This window comes from Lepisosteus platostomus, chromosome 7 (genome assembly GCF_059453375.1).
Source record: "Lepisosteus platostomus isolate fLepPlt1 chromosome 7, fLepPlt1.hap1, whole genome shotgun sequence".
Classification (NCBI taxonomy): domain Eukaryota; kingdom Metazoa; phylum Chordata; class Actinopteri; order Semionotiformes; family Lepisosteidae; genus Lepisosteus; species Lepisosteus platostomus.
In genome coordinates this window covers 54528144-54555399 of record NC_142617.1, presented here as the reverse complement: position 1 = coordinate 54555399, position 27256 = coordinate 54528144, and the positions used below count along the sequence as shown (strand labels likewise).

Below are 27256 nucleotides of genomic sequence, written 5' to 3'. Positions count from 1 at the left end.
CATACATGGAATGTGTCTAGTTCTGCAGTATAACTCAGAGATGGCCAAGGCAAATATAAGGGATACATTTACATGAGATAGCCACCTCTCAGATATCTGTGAAATCTCTAAGTGGCTGATGAAGCTGCCCTTCAATATCATACCCTTTCTATACCCTGAAAAGAAAATTTTAATAAAATAAACTATCAGCATTCAAAATGGTAAATGCCACTCTATAAGACCAGACTGCCCTCCAAAGTACTTTAGACTGATACCTTAAGTGCATGAGTTTTTCGAGTGCAGCTGCAATTAAAATCAATATCCTCTTCTCAGCTGGAAGCTCAGGGTCTTTCTGTCCGAAGGCCTTGATTTAGCTGACCCCTACTCAGGATTCTGACCCTGGCGCTAAGCTTTAATCCACAGGTTTGTCTTGAATAATACAGAGCAGAGGTGTCCTGAGAAACGCCAGCAGTAAGGACAGTTCCATGTGTATGACTCATGTCTGCCCGCTACATTTATTCCATTTTCCATTGTTTCATACATACTGCTGGCGGGCTTAAATCTGAACTAACTAAACACAGACTGGAATTTCAAGAGTCAGAAATGTATATAGTTACAAATGCAAAATTCTGTATGGACCAGCATGTGATCATTCACTACACTGACTTTATCATTTGTAAATTTAAGTTCAAATGGAGAGGTCACACACTCCAAAAAAGGTCTGCATCCATACTATTTCATTTACAAAAATAACCTTAAATAACAGAAAGACAGAGCAGGAGGCAGGCACAATTCTTTTGTACTCTTAAGCAAGGTAATCCACTCATACTGGTTCAGTAAATGTCCTGCTGTATAAAAGACTTTTCCAGATTGTCATTATAAATGAGAGTTTGTTCTCTACTGATTTGTCTGGTAAAGGTAAGGAATTTTAAAAGAGTTAAAAGAATTAAAAAATTAAATTGTGTTCAGTAATAAAGTTTATTACTTTATATTTAATAACTAAAAAAACACCTATGGAGTTTATTTTTACCCTGTTTTATTTTTTGTGCGATATAATGTCTGGTCGTTCTGATTTTACAGACAAAATTCCCCTTTAGACTTTGTCCATTAAATCTGAAGTCCATTAAGCTGAGGTTTACTCTTTTATCAGTTGGTACAAATTTCAAACTTAAGACACAACCATGCCTAATTGATGTATAATGTCTCACTATCACCTTTACTGTTTCAGATTGCAGTTTTATGTTCTGCCATTCATCTTCTAGCTTGTCCAAAATAAAACAGTCAACACAAGCATGTATGTAAGTATATCAATTAATTCGAGTTGAAAAAAATCTGATGGTGAATATTTCTGACCTGAAAGTGGGTTTCTAGAGAAACAAAAACAATCCTGCATACCTATAGATTCAATAGTATAATGTCACATTATTGGTTAGATTAAGGGTTCAATTATACAAATGAACATCTAGATCAAAAAGAAAACAGAAAGAGGTCACAAGAATCATAACTGGGAAGACCTGCACTAGGCTTCTATATTTAGTCTAACAATGTAGTAACACAGGAGGAAAAATGGTTTACAAGTCAGAGTTCAGATCTATAAAACTAGAACAAAAGCATCACACTGAGATTCTCAACAGGAATACATTGTTTTCTTTAAAAACAAAGTATTTAGAAAGAACACCCTACACAAAAAATATTTTAAATGGTCTTTTTAGGGAAATCAAGCTTAAAACTGCTATCTAGATAAGAACTATGTCAATTTTGCAGTGGCCATCATTTTCCCTGGTGCAGAAATTGAAAATAAATGGACTTTCTAATTTGTAGCTGACACGCAACTCATAAGAGAAAATAATTTAAGCTTTAAATAAGCTTGCCACTGAACTTTCCTTTGGAACACTTACTGTCTTATATGAATTTAAATTAAGCCTTTAGCGCATATTAAAATGCAAAGAGTTCATAAAGTTTAATGTAGTGTACCTTAAAGATTGTGATGATCCATTAGAATTTATCCTCCTTTCAGACCCATCAATAATGCAACATGAGTATCCTCTTACTAAATGACCATTTACTGCTCTTGAGGGTCATAAAGGAAATGGTAATGTAACATTTCTCAATTATTAACACAAAATGAATGTATGATCAATAACAATGGAATAGAATTTGTTGAATGTGTTGCCAGTACACAGAAGATCTCATTAGTAATAGTGCGTACAATGTGAATAACATTAATATGGAGTTATTCTAATGTCTAACATAAACTCACTTGAAAATAATACTGTAAACTGGTGTTTTGTGATTAAAATGCCATGGTAGTGAATCATAAGACAACCTTTGATCACATCTACAGCAAGAATACCGAAGTGCAATCACCCCTCAGATAGAAGAGTTGACCTTCAACAATTTTTCAAAGCCCTGTCAAAATTGCAAGATGACATCTTTTCATAAATGGCATTTATCTTTGTATAACTTATATATTATTGTAACAACTGCAAGCTGCCGACTTGATAAGGAACTCCTAGACACTGAAAAGAACGGCCCAAAAGGGTATCCAGTCAGCTAGAGAAGAGATTACATTGCAAAATTCTGCTCATCTCATGAAAAATAAATTGTTCTGATGCTACTGGGGTTTTTAAAATAACTGAAGAATTATTAAAACACATGAAAGATGCTGTGTTAACTGATCAGAAATTGAATTATCAACATCACAGTTTGATGTTACTGTAAAAAAGGAAGCATTTTAATATAGTGCTAGTTTTATTAATCCTGACAGTGCTTTTATGACCAAGTAAAATACTTGTTTGACAGGCCGATACTACTTTTATAAATTTAAAACAAGTACTGGAATTTTACAGTACGATTTCAAAGTCATACAATTTCCCTGTGAAAAGTGTTCAATAAATGAAAGTGCTTACTTTGCTTACAAGAAGAATTACTCTACTGAAAACAATACCTGTGTGTGAGATGCATAACTATAGCTCTTCATCACAGTATCTCATTTATATTCCACTGCCACGTGCTGATCATTTTTCTAAATTCAAACATTCAACTGAATACGCTGAGCATGCTTTACCACTAATTTATTAGCCTGTATACAAGGATATGAAGCATAACTTTTCATTTGAAGGTTCTTTTTTTTTTTACAGGCAGCATTCATTAATACAGTCTGTGAGCTCAATCATTCATTTCCTATGGAGCACAGCAGGTAATTCACACTTTGAAATTAAATAAATCCTACTACTCTTGTGCTACAGTGGTCTGATAAGAAATAGACATATTGTATTACTCAAAATAATACTGCACCCACCCCAATGAATTTCCCTCATAATTAATTAACTAATGCAGTCTGTGTTTCAAAATGTTATGACCTGTTTTCTCACAAAGAGAACAGGCCGACTTATTACTACAGCTCTTAAATGGACAGTAGTTAGATCAAGACCCGAAAACAAAAACGGTAAACGTACAATGTAAATGTGTAAATAACTTATATAAATGTTTTCCATTTTAAGAATCTTGAATTTGCAATGCTGGCATTTCTTAGTTTATTAAATTGTACAAAGTCAACAAATGAACCTTGTTCAACAATTCAATTCATTCTAGAGGTTTGAGTGGTGAGGTGCATTAGTTTGCAGGTTTAGAAGGAACAAGTAGAGATTATTTCCTTGCAGAAGCGTACAAAGAAAAATCAGTGTTCCAACTGAAGGATAAAGAAACAGTCTCACCTGAAGAAGGCACAACAGCCAAAATGTACCGTGTTCTTAACCTCAACTTAATCCAATTAACTTGCTTAGACTGTTAGCACTAAAGGATTAAGAAACAAAATACAACACTATTTAACAAATTCAGGAAAACTATAATTTACCCTTTTAAAATGTATGCAGTTGAGAAAAGTCAAGGCAAGGTGATGCTATTTAGCTTACTGGAAATCTTTTTTTTTTTAAAAAAACAAAAATTAAAACCCAGGATACTGTAAATAATAGGGGGGAAAGGGTTTGGTTTACATTATGGAGAATTATTAAAAGTTCAGAATCAGTACACTAAATCACAAAACTATTAATATAATCAGTTTTATATGAAGATCTCTAACATCTGATGGCAATGTACAAAGCTGGGGGATAGTTGAGAGTTAGGAGCATAGTGCATCATAGGAACATAAACTTACCGTAATATAGTTAAGACTTGGATTCTTTCTACAAGTTTAGATGAATAAACGTCATTAAATATGTTGCAGTGGAATGACCTCAACATGTGAAAATATTTACAAAGGCCTGGAAAGCCCATTTGAGAACTGCACATAATGAACACTATTCCTCGAATTCCTCTGAGCTTCAGAAAATGGATACATCTACTGAGTAGGCTCCCAGGATACTGGAAAGATCTACTTGGACAGGATAATTAATGTAAGTTAAAACATGTTAATTCACCATCAATCTGTTACTAAATTGGTTTTCTGATGTGACATTTAAATGTGGTACTGTTAAGACAGAGTAAATGTAAAAGTGTCTCTCATTAAATGATTCTTTTTAGTCCCTGTCATGAATATTCTGGTTTTATGCACACATTAGCCATGAACTGAAAAAAAATATTAACTTGATCATTATTTAATAATAATTATATTTGTTTACACTTATATAGTGTATTTCTGGACACTCCACTCAAAGTGTTTTACAGTTAATGGGGACTCCCCTCCACCACCAATGTGCAGCCCCCACCTGGATGATGTGACGGCAGCCATAGTGCGCCAGAATGCTCACCACACATCAGCTATCAGTGGGGAGGAGAACAGAGTGATGAAGTCAATTATTAGGAGGCCATGATTGGTAAAGACAAATGGGAAGGTTGGCCTATATTATTAGAAAAAAGGCTTTCTTTTAGGAAAAAGATAGGAGACATCAAGAATGTGTCCAATCACTTCTAAGAGTGCTTTGTAATATTAGTTATATTACTGTCTATGGGAAAACAGACATGAAAGGTTTGCTAAAACAGATTCTCCGTTTACAAAAATTATATATTTAAAGGTGTTATAAATGCCAACAAATTAGTATGTGAACCAAAAGCATCTGTTGTGTTTTTAACACTTCTTAGAATATAAAAAATATCCTCCTCATTTCAAACCACAATTTCATCTCACTTTGTCTATAGTAAACTCTAAATTATACACTGCTGCTCAAGTCATCCACACTATAGCTTAATGTCTGGACAATCCTTCATGAATTACTTGTACTTTTTTCTCCCAGTGGTAGTGAAGGACCCTATTCTAAAACTATCCATTAAGAGTTAGCGTCTATTATGTAGAATCTTTGCAACAATATGCAACAGTTTTTGAGTTACCCGAGAACATCATGAACAGGTGAAATTAACCATGTTGAACTTATGGCAGTGATTAGCAGGTCTGACCTTTTTGAACAATGAGTCTATGTCTGATGAAAACGAAAACCCTTAGGAATAAAATGTTTTTGCAGAAGTTCATATGATACTATAAGCTGCTATAGTGAAAAAACAATTACACCTCAATACAACTTACAGGTGCATTAATAAGCTTCGAAGTGCAAATTTAACTCTTGTGAAAAAGTCACAATGGTGATTCTCAGTACTAAACACTATCTCCAAAGGCAGAAAACAAGTAAAATATACACCATAAATTTCACTTTCATGCATGTGGTCACAAATGTAGAACTAAATTTAACAGTTGAGGTAGGAGAATTCCAACTTTTGCTAAATGAAAACAGTACAGGAACTGCTTTCAGAGATCTGCAGAAAGCAATTGCTACTTAAAGAAATACTTGAACATGATTTCATATGAACTTGAAATGAAACCACATACTGCATTTTAAAATGCCTGTCTTTCTGAGACAGAAATGGTTGCTAAGATACTCCCTAACTCACGAGTGGCTCATCAGACCTTGACTGCATCAGTCCTAGATTGCAGTCTGGATCTGGATAAATAGTTGCAGGTTGAAGCTCACTGTGTCTTTCTAAACAGGCAAAGTTATGTTTTTTTTACATAGCAGAAACAGAATCTAAGCCAACAGCATCTTCCATAATTGTCCTGTCTTCTTAATGATCTACAGTGCCTTTCAAAAGTATTCCTATCCTTCCTATGGTGTCCCATTTTGTGAAATTACAAAATCATAGATACATATTTTAATATGAATATTTTATTCTGAATGCTCAAACTGAAGACATCTAAGGACAAGATAAGCTACAATTAACATCAGCTATAAACAAAGATATACTAAAAAAACTAAATGTGTTGATAAATAAGATCCATTAACTCAATATTCATTTGAAGTACCATTGGTAGCAATCACAGCTGCCAAGTATGTTTGGGTCTCTACCAGCACTGCACACCAACGTGGTGCAATATTTGCCCATTATTCTTGCCATATTTGCTCAGGCTATCCATGGTTGCTTGGAGATTGCTTAAGAGTGGCTGTTTTTAAGTCTTTCCAAAGATTTTCAATAGGAATCAAGACAGACTTTTTTCAAGGACATGCACTTTTTTATTCTTAAGCTACTCCAGTATATTTTTGGCCTTGTACTTTGGATCACTGTCCTGAATGGGCAATTTATGTCTCAATTGTAGGTCTGAACCAAATTTTCCTCTATGATTTTCCAGTACTTTGCTGCATCTATGTCCCTATAAATCTTGATGTACAGTACTTCTCAATCCTTGCTAATGAGAAGAACTATAATGCTGCCACCACCAGGTTTAACAGTCAGTAGGGATAGCGTTGACTTAGTAAAGCACTACTTTAGGTTTGCGTCAGGTGCAACACTTTAGACTAAAAAGTTCAAATTTTGTCTTGTTTTACCACAATACCTTTTGGCACAAGTGTACTATATCACTTAAAGGCCAGTTCTGTGGAATGATTGGGTTGTTGTTGACACACACATCTAAACCACTGAGCTTTGCAACTAATTCAATGTCACCATTGACCTCACACATGCATCCCTAGGCTGCTAGGTTTGGAGGGACAGCATGATCTAGGTAGTGCCTGCATGTTTGCCATTTCTTAATGACTCACTGCACTATGCTCAAATAGATATGAAGTGTATTTGAAATGTTATTATATTCTCCTGGTCTTCGCCTTTATACAACTTCCTGAGTTTTTAACGTTCCCTGGCCTTCATGTTTGAATCATTGTCATTCACTACCTGACTCAGGGATCCTACAGAGATAGATGTATCTATTCATGTGAACCACTATTATTACATGGAGACACTAACTATACCTATGCAATCATGACTTTTCCATTTTACTTTCATATTAACTAGCTACACTATTTTTCTTTGATTGTGTGGAAAAGGTTGTGTATATAAAATATTAATTACCATGTCAAAGTATTAAGATCACAAGATTAAAAGCGACAAAATGCGCAATGGTCTGAATACTTCAGCAAGGCACTGCATGTGAAATGGCAACATAAAAACTTTTTTCATGGTATTTGCAGAACCGAGCTTCTCTTAATAATTAATAATAATCTTAACATGGAAGATCCTGTAAATTGAAATATCTCCTGGAACTCTGACAGGTATTTTGAAAAAGTTTTTTTTCAATAAAGATGTTATGAGACAGCATGACAGGGATATTTGTAAAGTGATATTGGGTTGCTCCTTTGAATTATCAAAATATCTTTTAAGTGTGCAAGTGAGAAAAAGCTGAATAGTTACTTTACCTGCAATATTAAGTAAATATACATTGTAAATGTAATATTAAATCAAAAAACACCTAGTGAAAAAGTTTGAGAATTTATTGCACCTAAATAAACTACAATACATCCAAAACAAAGTAGTTACACAAAGAAATCATAATCATTAAAAATGTAACTGCTGCCCCAATCTCCAGATACAAGAGTCAGAAACCGACAAAAAACCTTTGGTTCTGTAAAATCCATAAGAAATCACAAAGAACCAGTAGTGGTGTTTTACATAATATCCCCAATCCTCCTTATATGTATGGTAGAATAATTGCCGAGGATTCCAGACAAAATGTCTAAAGGCACACAAGCGGTAGCTTAGTATAAGAAACTATTAAACTAATCAGGCCTTACAAGATGTTAACATTGTAGAGTTTGGTGTTAAATCTAAATACAGAGTATTATAAGGAACTACTATATATGACAAAACTATTTTGCAGGTAGGTACAGACTTCTTTTTCCCCATTTGAACCCTAAACCCTGAATAATTCTGAATTAATATAGCTGGCCAAAAAGTTTGAATGGTTTAAATGATTAGAAAAAAAGATGATACAATTATAATGTTTTGTACTATTATAGTATTATCTTTTGGCAAGTTTAAATGTCATTATCATTTTGTTCTAAATATATGGATCCCTTCAGGAGGGAAGTGTTTAAGTTTCTGTATTTGTTTTGCTCTGTTGGACACTTTGCACATGAACTGATTCAGAATAGCAATTTTAAATACCTTTTCTGGGGGAACAAGGTTATCTTCTTTAAAGCAATCTGCTTCAGAATATCTAAATAAGACTGCAGACAGTAAATGTCAATGAACACAGCTGTATAAACAACTTTTAACCCAGTATCTATGTACTAAAGGTACAGAATGGGCAGAAATAGCACAGGATTCAGAGGTTATAAAGACTACAAAGCTTTTAGCTAATTGGATTATTGGAGAACACATGATCCTTGGATCTGTGATCTTAAAGTCTGAGTATGGCAGCTGTTCTGAAGGGAGTTCTGTCAGTCAGAGCAAATATTTTCAGATTCAGAGTTTAATGAGATTCTAACTTTGATGGATTTAACCAAGCTGACTCTGGGAGTATTAATCATGTTCTCGGTCTGTTTCCTAGATCAGGAAGCCTGAAGGCATTGTAGGTGGAGACTTAAAAGAGCCAAAAGATTTGCCATCGATATACAACTACACAGTCATAAAACAGCCTTGATTAAATGTACATACACATGCATAGAATTGATCATATTGGTTAGTTACAATAAAACACACTAAAATTCAAGCTGACAGATAATGCAAAACTCAAATAAATGTTTATATATTATTTATTTCTATATTCCTATCCATTGAATGTTAGGCAATAAACAAGGCCTAAATCCAGTGCTTTGACAGACGTCTCCTTTCACTTTTTCCTCATTCTCAGAGCTGCTTGGTTAATTATGATTAACTGTAAAGCATCTATTTACAGACAAAAGGTATATACATATTTATTTTATATATTTTTATATTATATAACATTACATATTAGGGCTCCTTAATGTAGTCAACTACCAGTTATAATTTACAATCCACCTCTCACTTTGAGTAATGTAAGAAATTACCAAAATCCGAACAAGTTAAAATAACACAGGGGGGCATTTGTCTAGCAACTTCACAGTACATGTGGTCTACTCCTTCTTTTGTGCAGAAGACAATTCAAATTCACTCTTAACAACGAACATCTGTGAAGCAAGGCCATAACACAGGCTGGGATTAATCCAAAAATCCTTAAAAAACTGGGCTCTCACAATGTGAACATACACTTTCTTTTCAACAAACTAAAAGTCTAGTTTAACTTAAGACATTATCTTCATATGCAAGTGATAAGACTCTGACTGTTATCCCTTCATCACCAGGAATTTAAGCATTATATATAATATATATATTTAATCTCAGGCAAAAACTTTGAATTTTGTAATGGTGTACACATTTTCCTTACTCTACTAACTTTTATGAGGTATAACGGGGACTTCTCTTCCCTGTTGACCATTTTTATTTTTGATTAAATACTGTACATGTATCTAAAAGGCCTGTGCAAGACACTCTGTCAATCAGGGTGATGGATTCCAACAACATCCATATAGCTATGACCTCTGCACCTCCATGTACATAGTGCACAGTTTAAATATCTGTAGCTGTAAATTATTTAAAGTAAAAATTACAAAGTTGGCTAAACAGTGTGGCAAAGTCAGAACCAGCAAAAGAAAAATCGGAAGATTGGCAGTGGACAGGATTAAACCAGGCAGAGTGGAAAAAAATGGAGGACAACATAATGAAGAAAATGAATCACTGGCAGGGTTCAAAACCCACAGGTCATACCACCATTATCAGAGTCCTTTAGCTAAATTATTGCCTTGCACTGGATTCTGTGTAGCTGAAGTGTACAGAATATCTTGAAAAATTGTCCAGCCTACATGAAATATTTCTAAACCCTTCAAGAACCACTTTCTTTTTTAAATGATTACTTATCTGCTTTGTATGAAAAGTAAGCAGCAGAGATGCTGACCTGAGTATGGCAAAGTGCCATCAGGAATCATTGAGCTTCTCAAGCACCAAAAGGAAAAAAATCACACCGAGAACAGCTCCCCCTGAATAATTGCCAAGTTATCTTTGACAAAAGTGCATTAAATGCCATTGCTGCTCTACAAGGTGGATTAATGCATACTGGAGGCTAACATACCAAAACATTAAATTCCAGAACAGGTCAGTTCGATCATAATTTGTTGAGGAAGACCATTGGCTTAATTTATATACTTTTTAATATACTTGCCAAATTCATCCATTCATTTTCTAAACACTTTATCCAATACAGGCTTGAGAGGCAGCCAGAGACTATATCCTTATATCAATGGGCACAAGGCTGGATACATCCTGGACAGGATGTCAGTGCATTGTAGTGTGAAATGTCGGCGTCACACTAAACAACTTTACCTAGATTTTCAGTCGTAGCCTCCATATTATGCGGTTAATTGTTTAATTGGCTTCTCGGGTGAGAGGGAAAACCAGGAGACGCTTAACTTCTGGGATCCGAGTCTGAGGTTTCAATCGGCCGTGCAAAAATCCCAAAGGGCAGCCGGGACACCAGGAATATTCCTGCGGACGATCTCTGAGAACACACTCTGCAATACCCCCCCCCCCTTCCCCTTTCCCTGTAGGGTCGCAGTCCGCGCCCGTTAGTAGTGTGACAACCCCAGCGACTCAATCATAGCACTCTTAATAGCCCCTTCGACTCTCTGTGACTCACTCCGAGAATTTTCAAGATGTTTCTCCATTTTAGTTTACTTTTGTGTGGTGCTCCTCCCCCTATTCCGGTGTGCTCCACGTTAATTGGCTGCCAAAATGTGGCGACCTCGCGATACTTTCGCAGTGCAACACGAGATTTGGAACAGTGATGAAAAGTCGTGAGGGAATCGTGTAATTAGTCACCCCCTGCGATTCCTAGTCATATAATTTGACACCCTCTAGGACAGAAAAGGCAGTGAGATTCAGCAAATCCAGTCGTTAAATTTGACATTTTAACTAGACGCCGTGTCGAGTCCTGTAGTGTGATGCCGGCTTCACTGTAAAACTGTAAACATTCTGAAATGACAATGTTATGTAAACAAGAGTAAAGCATGACAAAAATGATAAAACAACAGTGCTGGTAGAGACACTGTTTCTTTGCATTTTGATCTGCATTTTATGAGATTTGAGATGTGATTTATATCACCCAAAATTTCAAGTATTTAACTGTAATCTAAGACCATAAGAACGGTTATAAATAAGAGGAGGGTACTCTATCTATTATTAACTAACTTTACCTAACTTTAATACTGGAATAATTACAGACTTACCTTTCTCTAATACTCACACAGGGAATCCAAAAGTTATTGAATAGAATCAAAAGAAGAATCATTGGTATATATTCAAAGCACTTGTAACTTTTTGATTTCACATATAAATTATTGTATGGAACCCATTTAAGTGCTGTGCTGGGCAACTCTTCAGAAAACAAATAAAGGCTTTTAGATCTTTTACACCTGTGAACTTGGAACATTTGCTTTATTAAAGGTACAGTTACTTAGAAAATGCTTTGAAGCCAAGATAGAAGTATTACAATTATCCATTTCAATAATTACCTATGTTACTGAGAGCTTGGGGTAGAACAAAAATCAGAACAAACTCCAGGCATTCAGTCTGAAATACTATTTACCTTTTGTGCCTAAAAGCAATTAAAGAGCTACATTTTAGATGATCTTGTATAATCTCCCATTCAAAACTAGGTTTCTCTATTTGTATGGCATCTTCATACCAGGCAACTCTCAGACTCCAGCTCCATAAACTCTTACGGAATGTTTGCGCTTAGGGCAAAGGAGGATAGCACTGCATTCCATTTCAAAATCCTCATTTGCCTGCCTGGAGTTTAACTTCTACAAAGACCCATAATACTAGTCTCAGAGAACAACAGAAATGAAGTTAATGGCAGTATATGTAAAAATTCTGCAAATCAATACAGTACAAATGTTCACTGACTGGCAATGAAGAGACATGGTTACACCAGCTAGGAGGTCACACTTCTTTCCATGAGCAAAAATAATTAATATTGATCTAGACATCTGCTAATCACTTTCATACCACATGATGCCAGTAACAGATCTGGGTGTCAGAACAAAACATCAGCCCATACTCTGAAATGATGAAGGTCAGGGCTAACATATGTAAGAATACATTACTACAAATCTACTGCATAATTAAGACATTCAGTGACAATGTCACTTTTAGCTATTTTGTTAAAGACTTACTAGTGCTATACGGAAAAATATTCTGTGTTAGAAGATTAGATTCATTAATACAGTAATATCTTCCAATAGAGCTTTTTGTATTTTGATAAGTCTAATTACTTATTTAAATATTTTTTCCAGATTGCTCTTTTCTGCTTTAGCAACAAATAAGTACATGTTCTGAAACAAAAACATGACATTCCTCAGTAGGCTATTTTTAATAATAAAAAAGCACTGTCTTTTACTATGGTTGAAGTAGAAGGACACAGACCTATATCAGTTTTAATGAAGTCCAGGTCAGACCTACTTTTTCAGTCCCACCTTCCTTTGCCTCAGGCACAGAAATGCATTCTTGGGTCTGGTTAGCAAGCGTGGGATAATGACCTCTTTGACAGGAACTCACAAATTTGTAATAATTACCTCACAACTCAACACTGTTTCCCTACTTAATCCCTTGTGAAAAAGCTTTAATGGCTAGTGGTTCCAAACATGTTCTGGTGCATCACTTTCAAACTTTTTACAAAAAGTTTAAATTTTGTATGTATGACATCTTCTCATCTGACATGACAGGCAAAGCAGATTTACAAAGTATTTCTTTCTTGTAATTTGAGATGGATGTGAACTGTGATCAATAAAACTTTAGATAAAAGTTGTACTTAATTCAAATTCTTAACCAGCCATCACTCTAGATGGATCCTACCGGGTACAAAGATTTAAAGTTCTTCTCTAAGCAAAATATTTCACCAAATTTGTTCTGGTTAATACCCCCGCTGTATAAATAGTTCTCTAGGTTTTAATTGTAATCAAGAATGTAAATGTTCTAATTGAAATACCTAGAAAATAAAAAATAAATACTAACACATTACACAGATAAAGGATAGCACCAGAGGGAATACTGTTTCTGTACTCTTGAGCAAGACTACTCCAGCAATATAAAAAGAACCAAATTTTATATGAAAAAACCTTTGCAAAATGCTGTGGATAAAACACGTTTACTATTCAGCCAACATATGAAGAAAACAGGGACATTATACTAAAGGATCAAAAATAACCCATAAATGAAAAAATATTTTTCACTTCATACACAACACTTTTACCCAAAAACTGTTCATAATTCTTTATAATAGTAATCTATAAATAACTAACATTGTTTTCCGCACAAATAAAGTTGTGCAAGTATATACTGAATCACCGCAAATGAAATCAACTGAAATTATTTTAGAAAAAAACTCTCCAAGGTACTACTATATAGGTAGTACTAGAACATGGTTGTTTGACTTGTGTCATTACATTCATGAGCAATTCATACAATGTACTTCATTTGATAAAACGGCATTAATAACAGTTTTAGCACAACAGTCTTGTTGACTGCTCAAGCACGGGCAGCGGAGTGATACTGTTCTTGACCTGCATTGTGCTGGGTGAGCAAATGGGATTGGATTTATTCTGCCTGCAGTGGCCTACATTAATTGGTTTTTGTTTGTTTGTAAATGAATTGGTTTCCAGGGCAAAATGAGTTCCCACATCTTGTTCTCAGCAGTCAGCCTTGTTGATGGCTCAATACTGGAATCCAGACCACACATCAAGATAAATCCCTGTCCTAGACAGTAACCTTCAGTGGGGAAGGCAATTAAGGCACACAGTCCCCCACAATGTGCCTGAGACAATACACTGAGCCTACAGTAAGTCATGATGCATAGACCACAATATACTTAATAGCTTCAATGAACTACTTTTCAAGGAGGCAATTTTCAATAAACAAATGTTTTAAAGACGTAGGCTATAAAGGTTTTTGGAGACCTCAAGTCGCTCTGTAGTAGTATGATAATTATAATAATGATATTTAGGAATTCTGTGCAAGATAAATATTCTAGAACTCTAATCAATGCACCATTGATCTGCATTAGATGATGCTAGCCATGAATAAGCAGGGGCAGTGGTCCAATTCATTTAATTAACTTCTGCTAAAATTACATGCAACTAAATAAACATCTTGTAATGTCACGAGAGAACTTCTGATGTTACAATTTACGAAAGAGCATTATGTTTTTGCCGCAGAAACACCTAAAATGAAAAACATGAAAACAGCTACCAGGTTCCTAAAAGCATATTCATTAGAGCCATTACCTGAATAATGTTTAACTAGGCTGGAGCAGAGCTGATTTCTGTAGTGTGAGATACAAGCTTCAGAGAGTTTCCTGCTCAAATTGTTTAAATAAATACATAAATAACCTGTGTGTCTGTTTGATACGCGTCAGTGGCCTGTGCTTTTCATGTTTTGTTTGTGCAATCATGCACTACTATTTAAGCTTAGTGTATATGCCCGTACAAAATGAATTTTGTCTCCCCAAGCAATGCCTAGCCACAGGCAATAAAGATGTGTGTATGCACAGTAGAAAAATCAAAATAATCGACTCTCTATAAACAGCACTAAGTAGGTTACACAATTCCCTACTGAATTGGACAGTATTTCAAATTAGTGTGGCACAGCACCCACAATACCAGCTAATCCCTAGCTGCATAACAACCCCTAAAGGTTTTACAGTAGTTGTCTACTCTGGACACCATATCATAAATTCTAAGCTGTTATTCAATGTCTGCATTTCAAAAACCACTTCATAAAAAGGGAATATACATCTTTTAGATACTGAAAGTATAAAGTGACTTTCTTTTGCCTGAATTCTAAGTTTGTGATTCCACAATTTCCTCCTAAGACAATCAAACTGTTAAGCCAAATGGAAAAAAAAGACACTCTGAAAGGTCACACATTCCTTGATGTGGCTTGGAACATTAATTCACACATATATAATATGTTGCCCAGAAGCTAAGAAACTAGCTTTGTAGTTAAAAAGGCAGTCTATCTTTCAGAGCAACCTGCAAAATCTGTTACTTTAAGCTTTAAGCTAATGTCTTATAAAGCTAAACAGATCTCATGTCTCATAAATACCTTACTTTTGTTGCCATTTCTGAAAAAAAATATAGGTACAAAAATATAAAAATGACAAAATAGTTGAGGAACCACAAGATAAATTACATTATTATAGCATCAAAAGATTTGAATTCAATTAAGTTTACACTTTCTGGATACTTGGTGTTGATCAATCTCAGTCTTTATTGGGACAAAATCAAAAAGCTTAGTAGTTACCAACATCAGGATTAATGGCTAGTACAACCTTTACTTGTGCCTCTCTGCACGAATGATATCCTGATGTCATCCTGACAGTACAGCTTCTACAGACAATACTATATAAGGCGTTCTTTACAGTTTAGCTGGGGGATTCTGCTCTCAGCAGGGTGGGGAAAACTACTGGGCTTGAATGTGTTTACACAGTGTCATTTTTTTCCCCTTTCTAAGAGGGCCAGTTATTAAACATCATTCTGCCTCTTAATCCCAAATCCAACACTAATATTTATTGGGCTCTGCGGTTGGGGCAGGAAGTGCTGTGAAATTTGTGCTGAGAATGCAGTTGCTCTCCTCTCCCACCCACACCAATAGGTCAAGTCCAAACAGAAAAGGTTAACACCTCTCACCAGGATACTGAAAAAACCAGGTGCTGGAGAGATGTGTCTGGGGGTACAGAGGACTAATCTGGCCAGCCTGTTCGGAAAATGAAGCACATGAAGTGGCCCAGACAGCTGGAAAGAAGACCACTAGAAAGCTTGTTTTTCGCAATAAGTCTAAATAGCAGAAGAGAGCGGAAACAGGCTTCTCAGGACTAGCTGCTGACAGTGACTGTTAACATGAAAAGAAAAATAAGCACTTTGCATTCAGCTGGAAGGCCCACTGGGTACCTTTCACTCCCACTTTTAGAAATTAGTACTTCCTTCCACAAGGCTGACTGATAAGACTTGGTTTCCAGTATTTGTTATGTGGGTAAAAGGTGTTAAACTCAGTTAAATTACTATTATCAGCATCAACATAAAAAACGTTTTCAGCAGCACTTCAATTATCAACCTGATTTTTCACCGATTGGTTACGCAAATTACTTCCCAATACTTATTATTACACAACAACAATCAACAGATACATTTGTCAAGCATTAAGAATGCATTTTTCATAAAACTAAGGTCAGTAATAGAATTAGACCATACTTCTGCATAGCAAAAACAGTATACTCATTATCTTAATTAGCACTAAAAAAAAATCAAAATATGATTTTTCTTTATCCCTTTATTTCTGTAAATTCTTATTCAGGCAAATAATTAATGTATTAAAGTGGTGCAGACCAAATTCTAAAATTAGGATATTTTTTTATTTTTATGGTAACTTCCTCAGATTATAATGCTTATGCTTATGATTATAAATAGGTTTTAACCATCATGACCCTCATACCAAGATTTGAGAAACGAGGACTGTGCATGAGTCCTTCCAGAACATACAGTATGTCTTTCCAGAACAGTGTGGTGCCGTCTGTCGCATTATGTCGTCTGCTGTACTATGTCCTGAGAGACTGGCACGGATAAGAATTTCAATGTACATGAACATATCGTAAAAAACTACTCTCATACAGCAGAACGACTGTAGAACATGGGAGGAATGGTAAAATGCATGCATGCTCAGAAATATGCCAATCAATACAGTCAAAGAAGAAAAGTTTCAGAGAGAGACACATCTTCATTTTCTCCTTTCTTGCTAGGATAAAGGTGGAGTATTCTATGAGAGAAATGACTAACTACTTTTTGATAATGAGAATGAAGACAGATGAAGGGAGGTGCTGCTTTGTATGGCATGCCTTTCAAAACCTTTCCACAGCACATTTACAGGATATGAAGGATACAGGATATGAAGGTTCATTAGTCATGATGTAGTTATTTTTCCTTTTTAAGCCAAAAGGGAAAAGAGGTTGAGTTGGTCCAAACACTGATGGCTTACATCACTTGGGCACAACATGAGTTACTATATTTAAAAGCCATTATTTCACAGGCAGAGAGAGTTAAGGAAGATCCTTCTTCATGCACAGCCAAAAAGAAGTGAAGAGATCCCACCCTTTTTGATTCTGCTTTAGGGAGTGTTAAGAGTTTCAAACTTTAGGAATGGAAGGGGATCGGTTATATGTGTGACAAAGGAAACTTCAAATTGTCGTGGTAAAGGCAGCCACCAGTGGAAATGTACTGCGGATAAGTACAGTGTTTATGGTCTGCTGTAATTACAGTTTGGTAAAATTTCCAGCTCAATACTGCCCTGCATAAAGAGTATCTTTGGGTTAGCTGACAACCCAGAGCTACCGTTTAAAAACACATTTTACTCATTTTAAGAGCTGTAGACAGAAAAAGAAATTATCTTTCTGAAATAAAGTGCTTTCTATTGTTTTGTACAGGCCAACTGGTCACACTGTGCAGGTGATTAGATATAACTCTGAGGCCATGCAGTATTATAATTAGGAGCCTCAGGCCTCCGCTAGTTAACTTTGGAGTGAAGAGCAATCAAGCAGTACCAGTCAGTAGATTGGGTAGCACACGAGAGCCTCAAGGCCCAGGTATAGCTCCACTGTACTTTTATTAGTAGATTACATCAGCTGCGGGCAATTTTTATGAGCACGAGGGCAGGAGTACAGTTTCGTTTTCCAGTGTTAGCCTGCAAGCCAATAAGTTCTACATAAAGATTGTAACAAACTATATTTTAGTAAGTCCAATTCATTTCAGCTTTTGAACTTAATCGGTGAATTCACTTATACTTAAAAACATACTTGTAACAATCCACCTCAGCTAGATTATTTCTATCAGTTAAATCACTGTTACTTATAGCCGTTTAATTCACATGAAAATATTTTCCTGAAACAAAACTCTTACTTCCTATTTTCCCTTGTTCAGCTTATCAAATGTGCCTTCGCCTTCAAATGTCTCTCTTCCTTCACAGTTATTTTGGTATCCATTCGATTCATTACAATATTGTTTTAGATTTTCTAAGAATATTCATCTTTTAAAACTTTTTTTTGCTTACAATTTGATCCCAGGAATAGTAACCTGATGAGGAAAAGATAACCAGCACAAAACAATGAACGTTCTGTTGTAACAGAGCTATCTACATAAAGAGTTGATGTTGTACTACCATTCTATCTTGTCTGATGCAATTGATTATAAAAGGGATTTTATATTTCATTCTGCTGCTCCACAGAATGCAATGTTTAACATACTGTATGACCACTGCAGTGAGAAGAACAGACTGAAAATGTCATGCTTTTTGACATTACTACTCCGTCTGTGAGGAATAAAAACTATACAGAACAGTGAGAAAAATGACTGATCTTTGAAAGCACTGAATTCGCTCACCTATCTGGGAGAGTGTGGTTTTAAGGTGCCTGTTGACTCCTCAGAGTTAGAGGATAAGATCCCAACTTTGGCAGGGGACAAACTACACTTGCAACATACATCCACAGAATGTACTGTGGGAGTAGGTAATTTTGCCCACCTTACTACTTTACTTGGGTTTCACAGCTAAATAATTGCTACATTCTGTATCATACAATGCAAAGGTTTCTAACAAAGAAAGTGCTGACACAATGAGAAATGAGAGCATCAAATACAATTCTGTCTTCTTTGACTTTAAAATGACTTTTTTCTCGATATCTTTAACTTCTAGTTAGAAGCTAGGGATATAGTTTATCCCTTCTGGTGATATATACATTTTTCCCTTGTTCACATCAACATACGAATACAGTATACCACATGTTCTTTCTAATGTCTCTAGTTCATTAATTTTCAGAAATTGTAATGTAATTAAGACATTCAACTGTCTTCTGAAGGAATAGCTCAGGTTCCCCTTATGGGAGCTCAGATAGCTGCCAGCACACAATTAGAAATGGAAATTAATTCATGACTGCCTACTGTGTGCTCCTTGACATGAGCAAATGTTTAGGACATAATCATTCTATAAATAGTACCCAAAAACATGTTTTTGCATAGGATGTTAGAGAACACAATATCACTTTATTAACATCTATCATTTGAATTCCTGAACAGGTTTTTGCATGTTTGTAATAGCTAAACATTTTTTTTTTTACTTTCTTCAGAGCATAAATTCCTACCTTCAACCATAGTAATTATACATCTCTGTACGACAGCAAGTCATTGTATTGTAACCGCTACAACTGTTATAAGCGCTCATACCAGGGACTTGGCAAGATTGCTCACATATGTGTCAAACTATAATCACTGAAGGTTGTTACAGTGTCATTAGGGCACTTTTATAAATCTGTTATTCCAAATATAGAATCATAACAATGCATCAAAATCACCCCGACTACTTAAAAGTTGTTTTTTTTTGTGAAGTATAAAATAAATTCTTTTGACTGCTGAAATCAGGCAATGTTCATCAATATTGCTGTTAAAGCTGTTAAAATTGAATAAAATTAATCAGTTGCCAGTAAATTCAGTCAATTAAACGCAGTCCTGTTTTTATTGAATTGTTCCTTACAAGTATGATTTTGCTCTTGAATTATTAATAACTTGCCGTTCAATGGAAAGGCTGATTTCCAAATTTTCCAAATTTCCTGCATCAGTAGGACATTTTCCAAGATAAATATAATAATTTTATCCATCCAACCATTTGCTAGCTGTTTTAACCAAAACAGGATCTGGAGTCCATCCCAGCAGCACTGAGCCCAAGGCAGGCATAATTATTGACAAAAATAAAATTAAAGAATATAAAATTAAGAATCTGTTGAGAATGCTTAATCATACAGCTTTAATTCAAGAACTAAATCTGAATAGTGATCCTTTTTTTTCCCCCCACTCTGGAATTTGCCAAATCCTAAGACAAGTACTGTGGTGTTTAGGTTATTCTCGGTCAGTTTTACTACCTGTTATGAATGAAAATATGATATGATATGAAAATCAGTACACAAGGCAAAATCCCAAATGAGTCATATTTTCTCAAGCCAAAATAAAACCAACCATAAACAAATTTTGCTGATTTTTGCTGAACATCAAGTGAATATACTACTACAATGCTCAGAAACCACAAAACATCAGGTGAGATTTCCGATTAAGCAGTTTTGCCATTTTTAAGCTTAATTAGACACCACAGGTATGCCCAAATAATTTCTTCCAGCAGCAGAAATTGGAGTTGTTTCAGCTGCTACAATTTGAAACCCTTCTTGCTCCCACATGAAAACATCTCCTGCAATCAAATAACTTCTCACCACACCTGACAGAAGTACCAGTACGTTGTACTCTGATCTCATCAGATCCCAGAAGCTATGCAAAGCTGGGCCTAGTCTATACTGGGATAGAAAGCCTCCATGGAAAACCAGGTCACCAGTGAAAGTAGTATTTTCAGACCAGTAGGTAGTACCCCTCCTTCTGGACCTGAATTCCCAAACCAATTCCCCTGTATGTTGACTAGGGCCATCCTTCTACCAAGACATTAAAATGAGATCTGACTACTTGGTTATTAAAGATCCCACAGCCCATTTCTAAAGAGTAAGGAGTTAATCACAGCATCCTGATAAATTTACAATCTGAGTTTGTGCAATCTGGTACACCTAAATTTCCTCATTAATTCAAATGGTGTATTACTGTCTAATTTCTTTACTGATCTGCTGTGCAGTGAAACTGCTGGTACATAATTGTGGCCACATGTCACCCAAGTGGGTGCTGCAGTTCAGTGGTGGATGAAGTGTGTTCCCCCCTAAAGTACTTTAGGATTCTTTGGGATGAAACTATAAAAGTACAATCAGTCACATGGCAGCCCAATCTTTCAACCAACCTTACACTTGCATTCTCCTTGACTTTGTAGTACTGGCGTCAAGAGGAAATAGATTTTACCTGCAGTGTAATAAAATCTGCACACAATCTACAATTTAACAGCTTAAATAGTAGGTTGCAATACGTAAACATTCAACACAAAGACAATGCCATTTCTTTTTAAATAACACTACATTTCTTCTTTCTTTGATCTACTTTCATTATTTCACATGCATACAATGGCCTACGTCCATTGACCACAAACCCCGAAGTAAATTAAGGTGAATTCAGAAATTGTTTTAGACTGACTACTGTAATAACAAAATAATAATTCTTGTAAAAATGCCATGTCTGTTGCCACCATAAATCTCATAATTCAAACTATCCTTTTCTAATAGTGAATAACTCACTGTTAGGGCTTGCATAACCTAAGTACCAGTGCTTTCCCAGAATAATTATTAGATATACAGCACAATGACATTCCTTCTAATGGCTGTTTAAAACTAAATAACTGCACTTTTTTTTAATCAAAAGATTTATTTGGGCATGCTGTTCTACCTCCGATATTTGGCAATTAAAAAGATATTTCTCTCCAGGAGGTAATAAACAATTTCATCCGATTAGGGAAAACGTGCTTTACATTGATCTCATGTCTCTTTCTATTTCCTATATGAATATTAGGAATTTTAAACATGCTGAGCACAATGGAAAAGAAAGCCATCTTTGCCTGCAGCAGGGAAAGGAGAGATAAGGACTGAAATAAAATAAGACAGCACCTTGAATATATGCAATTATTTGGTGTATTCTTAAAGGTCAATGACCAGAATAAAACTAAACGTTACAATTATGAGCATAGAATTCAAATTTACTACATTTCTGTGTCTCCAAATGTGTGACTTGTAGCTTTCATTCATTTACATACTGAACACAAAACATAATTCAGTGTTTCAATACTCTCAGAACCTGTCGTCAGGTCACTTCTGACTTTTAATCTGATTTCCAGACTGCAGGAATCACAGGATAGTTACTTAATGACATATCTCTTACAAAGCATAGTGATTAGAATAGCATTTCAAAGGCTACTGGGATGTAGCTATGGGTGTTTCTTATCAACCAGATGATAATAGCACAGGAGGCAAAGGACAGAATATTTAAAAAAAAACTTCACCGGTATCTTTTTGATCACTCAACTACAAAAAAGCCTGTTAAGGTCACTCTGCTTCTGAACAAGATTAGAAAAGCCTTTTCAAAACTTTGATTATTGTACCAGTTTATGAAGGACAGAGAGAGAATTATTAAGCTGCGGGTGAGATGTTTCCCAAACGGTAGAGGGAAAACAACAGGGGGGACTGCATTCTTTTGGTATCTGCTTGAGTTAAAACAGCAGCCCTGCTCCTGTCACTCACACAAGCCAAATTCATATCTGCCTCATCTTAAAATCCCTTAGCAACCCATTGTCACATTGCCAAGTAGAGCCCAATGCCAAATGCTACTACTGCTTATGAAATGCTTTATTCTAAAAGAGTCTTCCACTGCTCTTCTGGCACTGATGACTTCACACCATTCTCAGACTGGTACATCATGTGCATCCAACAGTGGCATTTGACCAGTGATTACACCACCTTTTCTTGAAAAAGCTTAGATTTTACAATGAGCATCAGAGTTTGTTAACAGAACAAGAACCTTTCACTGAACAAAGAAAATAATTTTACAAGCACTGTGAAAAAGAAATGAATATGTTCCTCTTACATAAGGAAGTGATTTTTGGATTAAGTCAGCTGGGAAGGGTTCAGTTGGGTTAATATGGGGATGAAGTGGATGATTTACTGCCCTGTTAAACAACAGATGCTCAGACTGCCTTGCATTGAAGCAAATGGTAAGCAATATACAGTTATCTATATACAGTGTTTAAGTTAAATGAAAGGAGAGGAATTTTAATGCAAAAGTACTATAACCTTCATCTATTTACATGCATCTTGGGCCCGCTCTGTGAATGCTTTTGGATTTATACACTGGTGTATAATCGTATCTTACTTGTGTGACCATATTACTGAGTTACGGACTGCTCCTACTCAACAACATTTATGACTACCAGATCATCATACAAGCAAAAGAAATAATCTTGCACAGCTGGGTGGAGACAGATCCGACTGTTGCATTCATTTGTAGATATCCTTATACAGAGAAGTCAAGCTAAATTGTATTGGCTGAAGAACTGTCTCAACTTGAACAGGGGTCTTTTTTATTTTACAGAACATAGTTAATAATCCCCCATCCGTTATATCCACCAACAGTTTGTGTTTTGTTCTGAGCTCACTCCCTCGTTTCCTTTATTTCTTCTTTTCTCTTTACGTTTTGCTTTGCATCTGGGTTTATATGTTAAATTGTAAGGTAATTATAACTGAATCGTTTTTGTTTGTTTTTTGTTCACCAAAAAAGATGTATGAGCATTCAGTACTGTTATCCAGTGGTTTAAGCAAAGGGGTTAAGAGGCAGTTCAGTATAGAAATTAGAATTTGAGGGTTGAAAAGTGGTTTAACTTATAGTATGGACTCTAGAGACAGAGGATGTGGTTTTAATGCTTTTTTGAAGGGCCACGATAATGCAATGCTAAAAAAAAAACATCTGCTCAAAAACTGCACTGCTTCTTAATGACTTTTGTTAGTGAAAATATTTAGGTCATTTTTTAAAAGACTAAGTGAATTAGGAAAAGATGAATTTCCATGTGAAAACAGACTATTTATTTAAATGTTGTCATAGCAGAAGCCACAAGGGACTTCCAAGAGCAAAAGAATTTAAATATTTTGTCCAAAATGACAAAAAAAGATATACAGTCTCAAAGCAACAGGGAATTTCTTTTTCAGACCAAACTTTTGGATGGATGTGAGAAAAAAAAGAGAACCTACCTGTTAGAACAATCACAGTTACAACACACAAACTATTCAATCCAGTCTACTCCTTTTAAGAATTCACTTCAGGCCTGATCGATTTAATTTAAGAACAAAAAGATCCTAACAGTTTTAAGAGTTGTTTATTAGAAGTGTGCAATGTATATCTAAACTGCTGAAATGAAATTTTGAACCTTCAATTACTGTAACCCAATGTATATCACAGACTAAATAACTCTTACAAAGTTCTTCCAAAGGAGAATGCCAGACAGCTGGTACTTGATACTTTTCCAATTTTCATACCTAACATTTTATTACAGCACGAAAATACCACAACATGTAATTCTCAAAAGAAGGGAGGAGTGCCCGAAGGTAGAAATAAACACAATAAAATTGAACATCATCAAGGCATTCAGGATTCACGATTAAGGAAAATGCTTGTATTACTTTAATTACGAGGAACAATGTTCACAATTTTCCAATATAGAAAGGATTAGCAAATTATTTGCTTAACTGCCGTAAATTTTTAGATAAACATGAATGTTTTTTTTTTTAATTCAGGTGGGTAGGAGACTCGGTGACCGCTTCAGAGAACATGTTAGGGCTGCGAAGATTAAAGATCTCTCCAAGCCAATTGTTTCTCATTTCACCTCTGACGGCCATGACCACTCTAATCTCTCCATCTGTGTTCTCAAAGACGGTTTTCCGAACTCCTACATCAGAAAGACTACAGAAACCAAAATTATCCTGTAGCTAGGATCACACATTCCCCCTTCTCTTAACGACAGACTACTTTTCTTCTAAATTTTCTCCATTCATTCTAGGTTTCATTTCACACCTCTCTTCACCTATCCTGACTTCACACCTCCTGATTGGCCTCTCTTTCTGTCCCCTGCTCCCGCCTCTAACTCCTCCTTCAGATTTTAGCACCATAAATAATGCAAGAATCACAAAAAAATACCCAACTGCTAAACAACTGAGGCTTAGTTACAGTAACATAAAGGACAACAAAATTCTTTGGCTTGCAACAGGCTACAGCAATGTCACTGGAGGCCATATACTGTAAGTATCAGGTACAGGAACGTGTCAAAGGTGTCAGAAGATAAATTTATATTGAGGATACCAGAGAAATTTACACTAAAGATAATGGCCTCCTCTCACACACCTTACATTTTTGTCATCTGAAATCAGCCATGTTGCAGGCCTAACACACTATGAAACTTGGTATGATCTTCCTTTAGAAGACTAGGTTCTTTTCAGAGTCATGCAAACTTATTTGTATCTGCAGGTCTGAAGCAGTTTGTCAGTGGCTGAAAGCTTATGCATTCCCATGTTCATTTATATATTGAGGTATTTAGAATTTATAAACATATTCATGTTTTATTACAGAACTTTTACAACATGTTTCTGATCTTCAGTTCCCCTGTGGCTTAGCCTTAGTCATACAATGCTCTTGGCATGTGATGTGATCAGTAGTTATCTGATTTAAAGCTAAAGAAAACCGCTGAGCCACCAAGATTCTAGGTCATGTCTGGGGTGTAGTGCTGAGATCCAATTCAAAACTGTTCAAAATGGGAACAAAGAATGTGGAGCGAAAATACTGTAGCTCTGCATCCTGACAAAAATGTATAAGCTTTTAGCAAAAGTATAAAGAGTAATATGCATTGCTTATTGCTTAACCTATGGTTTGTTATTTCTTTTATTCTTAGATTGAGAATTTTATTCCTTAAGCACTTGGAAAAAAAACTTTTAAAGCACAAATGCTAATCAACTTAATTTCAATATCTTTAAATAATAACTCTCAAAAGTTACTGTCTGACAAATTTTGAGAGATGACCTGCAAGCCACGACTACAGCCTTTTTTTACGACTCTCCATATGGGGCAATGCAGGACAGTCTCTTGAACTTGACATTTATTCTTGTGCTGCACCGTACATTTTACAGTTAACTTAAATTATGTCACCTGCTTCAACTTAGAATACAAAACAAAATGCAGTCTACAGTACATAAACTTAATTAAGCACTAATTTATGTACTTGCCCAAATTTTGACGGTATGTGCTTTTAAAGCACTAAAATATGGTACTGTAGCTTTGTTAAATGGAAAATAAAGAGCAAATGATTCTAAAAAAGATCCATAATACCATTCTCCCAACAAGAGCAATCAAAGCAGATGCACATCTATTCAATAAGAAAGGATCAAAAATACTCAACTCTCAGTAAATTTCAGTAGAAACAAAGCTGGAGGTTTTTCTTTCTTTGATATGACTGAATAATTGCTTATTGACATATTTGGCAGTGTCCCGATGAGGTTAGGTACTGCTTGCTCTCACCTAACACTAAATTATCTCTCTCCTCTCTGCCTGCTGAAGCAGAAGAAACAGATCTTTTGTTGATGGAGCTGCATTAAGAGCCTCTGGTGGCATCACTGGGTCCTGTTTCATCTTAATTTATATGAATCTCACTACTACTTGGATGTTTTTTTAAATAATGAGAAATTGAATACTGAATAAAAACATTAAGCTGCGACATGAAAATATTATAAATCCAGCAAAATATATCTCCAAGAGAAGAAGATCTTTTACCTATAGGTCATTTTGAGTACTACATTAAATCTAAAGACAGTTGCCATAAAATCCATTTGGTTCTGTGCAAACGTGTGACTAAGGGCAGCATGGCAGAAAATAACTAAAAGTATAGAAACAGAATGTTGTAAAGACAAAAAATAAAACTAGGACATTGCAACAGTGACTATTTAAATTTTGGTCAAGCAGTCCATTATATTAAACTCAAAATGTGTACTCTATATAAAAACATTTGAAGCTGACAAAAACACACAACATAAAATACTAACAGACTACGGAGTTTTTACCATCTTTACCTGATGCAGGTATGATTACTCTATAGTTTATAAGTTAAACTGCACATTTTGTATTATATCTACAAAATGATAACAACAAAATGACTGAGATGACAAATCTCTTATTAAGACTTCACACTTCCTATGTATTACGTGTGTTCTATGATTTTTAAATTTTGACATGAGCAAATCTATTTGTAGGTTCTTGAGATGAAGATCTGCTTTAGTAATGTGGTTTCAGAAACAATTCTATTTCCACAGTATGCACAAAGGGCAAGAGTGATTATTCTTAGCGTAACAGAGACTGTTTGGCAACATTTTAGTCAGTGTCTCATGTGGCTATTAAAGCCTTCAAAAGAT

The 27256-nt window shown here is 35.4% G+C and overlaps 1 protein-coding gene and 1 long non-coding RNA gene across 3 annotated transcripts in view; one reads left to right on the top strand and one right to left on the bottom strand.

Moving 5' to 3' along the window:
- peak1 (pseudopodium-enriched atypical kinase 1) overlaps window positions 1-27256 on the bottom strand; it is a 124499-nt gene that overhangs the window by 89142 nt on the left and 8101 nt on the right. The gene's annotated exons all lie outside the window — the stretch shown is intronic.
- LOC148659240 (uncharacterized) lies at window positions 22581-24671 on the top strand. Its single transcript, XR_015940583.1, has 2 exons — window positions 22581-23025; window positions 24599-24671. It is a non-coding gene; the product is annotated as an uncharacterized LOC148659240 (long non-coding RNA).